Consider the following 6,899-nt stretch of genomic DNA (forward strand, 5'->3'; position numbering starts at 1 on the left):
TTTTAATGTAGGGTTTGTGTACAATTTTGGCCTGACTAATTTTTTTTTAGCTGTGATATGTAGCTAATTGTACGTGGATTTTGATGGTAGCTTCTTGATAATAGTCCTGTTTTTTGTGAGGATGTTTTGGTATTCTTATGTAATAAGGTGTAATAGTAATACCAATGTCATATTCATCAATGGCTAAATTTGAACATTCGGTGTATTTGGATAATATTAAACGGAAACTCATGTCACTTGGTAATGAGAGGTTAAAAAGAAAAGATAATCATGGGGATATACATTTAACCATGGAGTCAGGGCTGTAGAAATTTACTGTAATGATGAACTGATAGTTTACTTCACCATTTAAGATTTGCATTGTGTCAATGTCAATGTTACTCACTACTGTTAGCAGACTATTACCCAAACTATTACCATTTATTTTTTCCAATTTGTCATGTCAACTGGTACCTGAAGTATGTGCTCCTGTGACTAATATTAATGTACTCTGTGTGTGTGTGTGTGTGTGTGTGTGTGTGAAAGAGAGAGATATTTGTTGGAAGTTGAAAATGTAGGCTTAAACAGCTTTGGATTACTTCATGTATGTGTGTGTGTGTGTGTGTGTGTGTGTGTGTGTCCTCAAGTGGTGCTGTGAAGCATTTTCATTGGAGGCTTTAATCCTGTTTCTTCCGATATTAATACTGCAGTACCATTTTGATAGTAGAGGTTATTATGTAATAATAAGGTGTATTATACCAGAGTAATACCAGATTCATAGCCATTAATGGCTTAAATTTAGTATAGGGTGCATTTGGGTACTATTACACTGAAAGCTTTTGAAAGTATTCGCCACTATTATCAGATTATTACCTAACTATTACCATGGTGTTACCGAGCTGTGGTGTCAATAGAATTATCAACCTATCCATTCATATTCATCTTCTTTGCAAGCTTTAATCCTGTTTTTCACCTCACAGATTTACAGCTTGACCATTTATTTAATGGTGAGTGTTTGTCAAAGACTGTTATTAACATAAACTACTTTCATAAATTATGTATTATTATTTTTTTAACCCTTGTGTGGTCCTCCCGTCGACTATATACCCATGGTCCTCAGGGGTCAAAAAGGATCCCATGACACAAGACTGTTTTTAGGACATGTAGAAAAGAATATTACCAACTTTTTTATTTTTTATTATTTTATCATTTAAGGCAACTCATGCCCCAAAAATTAATTGATTGATTTGTAATTTTCATAATTTGTTCTTTATTATTGGTCAATTTTAGTCAAATATTCAAAATTAGGCCTCATTTCAAGAGAGAAAAAGTTTAAAAAAAAAACCTTAATACTTTTTTCAATAGTAATAGTGGGAAAAAATAATTCTTGATTGGAATGCACAGAGTAGGTCATGTCAACTTTTAGTGAAACTTATGTTTTGATATTTGTATATTTGAATAAAATTGACCAATAATAATGAAAAAAAATGAAAGTGAAATGTAATTTTTTTTGGTCATGGGTTACCTTAAAAGGTGAAAAAAAAGTTGGTAATATTTTTTTCCACATTTCCCAAAACCAGTCTAATGTCATGAGGTCCTTTTTGACCCCTGAGGACCATGGGTGCTATACAAATGTATAAAACACGTAAAAATGTATGAAAAAAGTTAAAATTTATATTATCTGTAAAGGATGCAGAGGGGCACATATCCTGAAAATTTTGCTATGTTTCTAGAGGTGCTATGTGTGTATTTAATTCAAATGATTATATTCAGCTTCATACTGATTTTTATGAATAAGTGATACATTAATTCAATTATTTAAAACATTAATAATACATTATTGTTACATTGCTGCAATGCTCACGGTTGTCATCCTGTTCTAGATAAACACTACTTCACCTAAGAGACTTGAGTATCCAGTTCTTCGTTGACCTTCAGAATTCAGTTGTTTGTCTTCACCTTTTCAGGTAAGCAATAAAAAAAAATGCTTTTGTAATGTTGAGAAACACTGAAATTATTATTCATAAAGAACTTTCAACCACTGTTCTGTGATGTCATGTAAAGTGATATACAAATATATCTGAAGGAATGGTGTATTTGGGAAAATCAATATTATTAGTATTATTCATGTATTTATTTATTTTTAAATCAGAGAATGGGGGGAAAATAGATTATTAGTACAAAAACTAGTAAAAAAAAAATTGGTAACAATAATGTTCATTCATTAATTGACGCTTGGTCAAACTCTCATCTAATTAAGTATTGCTGTCTCATTAACATGTTGTATTTATTTATTTTGTAGGCTAAAACCTGAGAAGCCATCACCATGTTGTTGTTTCACATCAGAGTATTTCACATTATGCAGATTTTTCAGCATGTGGTCCGCAATATATAGTATAGAAGTCACTGTATTTTCTGACTTTTCCAGGTTTCCTGTGTCCAGCATCTTCAAGACAGACTAAGCTAACTTTTCATATTTTTTGCACATTTATATTTAGGTTAGGTTAGGAGTAGGTTAGGTTTATAGTAGAGTATTTAGTTTGTATAGTTTAGCTTTTTATGCTGGTCTAGGGACAGTTAAGTTAGCAAATTAATTTAGTTCAAATCACTCACAGTTGCATATTATTGTTACAATGGTGTTATTTTGTGAGTTATTGTTGTACAGGCTATTGTATATTGCAGGACCAAGTGAGACGAGGAAGACCACTGCTTCCAAGATGCCTCTCAGAAAGTGCGTTGGACAAGTCTCGACCTTGCAGATCCTGCCCCACTTAGCCCAACCACTTCCGACCATGGGGTGCCTCAAAGACCTCCGTCAACCAGCCGGCTGTGGATGATGGATAACGCACCCACAACTCCTTCTCCAGTCTACAAGGTATGGGTTTGTTTTTTTCCCCATCACAGTGGACACAGACATGGCCTGATCATACAATCTGCTGTCTTAACTACTTCCTTTGAATAATAAAATATTAATTCACAATTGAGTATTTATAATGTATGAATAAATTTGGTAATGTGTGTCATCAGGATTTGAGACACCCCCACAGTCCAAGAACAGCTGGATGACCTCTGGACCCACTTGCCCCCCTTTCACCAGTTGAAAAGATAGGCTTTTTAAAAAATTCTTCAATTGTTAATTCTGCACAAAGTGATACACAAAACATTGTATGTCTTCCATTTCAACAAACACAAACATGAAATGTAGATTTAAATACATGACTTAATGCAAATCAATCATACGAATACGAATACGAAAACTTTATTATCCACTGAGTGGAAATTCCTCTTTGGTTTCACCATAGACATGTCTCAAAACAAACAGAATAAATAGTAAAACAATAAAGAAAAACATTTCAAGGATAGAAAAATATAAAATAGCCAACAGCAATAACTGTACTTCACACAGCACCCATTCAAGTACAAAATTTCATAAAAGCACACCACAGTACAAATCAAGTTTACAAATGTAGGTCTAAGACCTGCCTTATTCAGAGAACCTGCTTTGCATGGAAACCCTCAGCAAAGGAAACAACAGAAGTAAACAGGGTAAATATCTACCGCATTCTGGTCTTATTTATAGCGTTGACAGCTTCTGGGATAAAGGACTTTTTGTGCAGGTTCTTCCTTGCCATCGGTAGCCTATACCGCTTCCCCGAAGGTAAAAGCTCAAATTCGCTGTACATGGGATGAGAGGAGTCATTAATTATCTTCTCAGCTTTACTTCTAATTAATTATTCATAAAGACAGCTCAAATGTTTCTGTGGCTTCCCTAAAATCTTAGAGGCCATGTTCACTATTCTCTGCAGTTTGTTTCTTCCTTTAATATTTAGGTTTCCATACCACATGATCATATTAAATGATAAAATACTTTCCACCAGGCTCTTATACACGGTTTCTAGAATACTTTGACTCACTGCAAAACTGTTAAGCTTGCGTAGCAAGTGGAGGCGTTGTGAACATTTTTTAAAAATATGATCCGTATTGATTTGAAAGGTAAGATGAATGTCGATGTATGTGCCCAAATTTTTAAAATCATCGACCATTTCAACCATTTGTCCACCTATATTTACTGGCCTCATAATATTTTTGTTATTCTGTAAGATTAGCTCCTTGGTCTTAAGAACATTTATTTCCAAGGAGCTGGCTGAACACCATTTTTGAAAGCTCAGTACATGATTAAAATACAGGTTCTCTGTTTCAATATCACCCTCCTGCAGTAGAGCAACCAACGCCATGTCATCTGCATATTTAAATAAACGGAAACGTGCTTGATCAATACTGAAATTGTTTGTGTAAACAGAAAAGAGAGAGGGTGAAAAAATTGTGCCCTGTGGTGCTCCTGTGTTCAGTACCATCTCATCAGAAACACTACCATTTACATGGACTCTTTGTGGGCGATCAGAGAGGAAATCTCTGATCCAATGGATAATACCACCATTAACCCCGAGCTCTATGAGTCGCTGCAACAGGATATGTATTTGCATAGTATTAAAAGCGGACGTAAAGTCAATAAAAATAATTCTGGCGTAGTGTGTGGGGACTTGTAAATGCTTTGCTATGGTGTTGAACAAGGTTACAGTCGCATCATCTGTGCCCCTCTTACTTTTATATGCGAACTGTAGATGGTCCAGGCTGTTCGATACAGAGGCTATCATATGTCGACTTAAAACTCTCTCCATGCACTTGCCTAAAATAGAGGTGAGTGCAATGGGCCTAAAATCTTTTAGTTCTGAAGCACCTGGCTTTTTAGGAATGGGCACAATGTTAGAAGTTTTCCAAATTTTAGGTACTGTACCCAAGTCAAGCAGGAGCTGAAATAGCTTAGTCAAAACTCCTTTTAATTGCATAGTGCAATCTTTTAACACTCCGACACGCCTCTAAGGCCATCAGGCCCTGGGTTCTTATTGGGTTTTATACATGCCAGACTTGAGGCAATTTCGTGTTCTGTGAGTGTCACTGAAACATACTGTGGAATAGAGTTAGACACTTCATCTCGCTCAGTACAAAAATTTTCCTTATCAAATCGGCTATAAAATACATTTAATTCATTAGCCCAGGATGGAGAGAGGTGGGTCACAGGGGCATGTTTTTGCTTTGCCTCCCTCCCCATCATTTGATTTAAACCTTCCCATGCTCTTTTAGCACTACCAGAGTAGAAATGTTTCTCTACTTTGTCCTTGTACTCTGTTTTTGCTTTTTTCAATTTAGCTCTTAGTTCACATCTCTTCTCTTTAACAAGTTCTGTGCTTCCGTTAACAAAGGCAAGTTTTTTCTGATTTATACAGTTCTTTAAATCACTGGTTACCCATAATTTGTTATTCGGATATATTTTAACTGTTTTTGTAAGGATTATGTTACTTTCACAGAACATTATATAGGATGTGATAGTGTCTGTCAGTTCATGTGGGTTATCACAAAAGTCAAAGAAGATCTGCCACTCCGTGTCCTCCAGACAGTCTCTAAGTTCCTCCTTACAATCATCTGACCACATCTGTATATCCTTATGCACTGGCTTTTCCCGTTTCAGCTTCGCCCTGTAGCGTGGGAGCAGGTGTATGACGTTATGGTCAGACTTTCCCAGGGCAGGACTACAGATGGATTTATAGGCATCGGGTAAATTGCCATAGCACTTATCCAGGGTGCGCGTCAAACGGGTAGGACAATCTACATACTGTTGTAGTGTGGGCAGACGATTTGCCAAGTCACAGGAATTAAAGTCCCCCAGAACAAAGACGGGTTGATCAGCTGATCTGGATAGCGCGTTGTTGTAAACCTCCGCAATCTTAGTTGCCGCCCCTTCAAAGTCCGGTCCAGGTATATAAGTTAATATGATAGTGATCTGGCCGAATTCTCTGAGCAAATAGAAGGGTCGGAAGGATACTGCCAGAGTTTCATAATCGTGGGTGCAGACTTTCTCCCGAACAGTGTACTGTGTGGCCCATCGGTTGTCAACAAAAAGACACATGCCACCGCCAATTGATTTCCGTGACAGTGTATTGTCTCTGTCGGCTCTGATCAATGAATAACCGGGCAAATTTGGGTTCATCATCTCCTCTTTTAGCCAGCTTTCTGTGAGGCAGATGAGGTTGCTTTGTCTAAAATCACTGTCATACTGGACTTTTGCCCTCAGTTCGTTTATTTTGTTACTCAAAGAGCGGACATTAGAAAGAGTTATTACCGGCAGGGGGTGTTTGCAGCCGCGTCTCCTTAGTCTTTGTTTAATTCCTCCTCTCGAACCTCTTTTCTTTGCTTTAGACCTTCCATGTGTCCGGATCCTTTTTAATTCAGGATATCTATCCAGTATGTCCAAGTTAAAAGTTCCTCCTGAGTTTGCTGGGGGTTTGAGCAACAACAGGCATTCACGTGTGTAAGTGAGGACGCCGTGATTTCCTCCGGAGAAACCTCGCCTTCGGCAACCAGCCATCCAAGAAGGCACACAGCCAGCCACAAAATCATTCCAAGCATAGTCTTCATATTCCCACTCAAAATCCACGTCCTCTCATTAAAAAACAAATGAAAACACGAATAAAATAGACATGCCAGAACAGGTGAAACACAGGGTCAGCAGCAGCGCCGCGCCCCAGAATACAAACAAAAGACATACTAAATATCATTTTTTTTTTTTAAACCAACCATTGCACGCACTTCCATCCAAGGAGAGGTTACATCTTGATGGTAACTTTTTAGATTAACAAAACTTTTGTGAGATTTGTAATGGTTGTTTCTGGGGAGGGGGCGGAGAGGGTAAGTCTAAACATTGCATGCAAGAGACCAACACCGGCGTCTCAGGGGAAAGCTATCTGTATACACAACTATCAATCTAATTGGTTGCTTCAAAATTTTACGATAGTTTTGCAATTCCTGACCCAGAGAGAAGCACATCAAACAAACAAAAAAAGCAATGGTAGATTTTCAAGGCC

General features: G+C 37.2%; 1 long non-coding RNA gene across 1 annotated transcript; it reads left to right on the forward strand.

Annotated features, from left to right (window-relative positions):
• The first annotated feature begins 690 nt into the window (after positions 1 to 690).
• On the forward strand, positions 691 to 5,618 carry LOC131986521 (uncharacterized). The gene is made up of 5 exons (XR_009395702.1): positions 691 to 986; positions 1,863 to 1,946; positions 2,282 to 2,326; positions 2,408 to 2,854; positions 3,007 to 5,618. It is a non-coding gene; the product is annotated as an uncharacterized LOC131986521 (long non-coding RNA).
• Positions 5,619 to 6,899: the final 1,281 nt, after the last annotated feature.

This window comes from Centropristis striata, chromosome 15, assembly GCF_030273125.1.
Source record: "Centropristis striata isolate RG_2023a ecotype Rhode Island chromosome 15, C.striata_1.0, whole genome shotgun sequence".
Taxonomy (NCBI): domain Eukaryota; kingdom Metazoa; phylum Chordata; class Actinopteri; order Perciformes; family Serranidae; genus Centropristis; species Centropristis striata.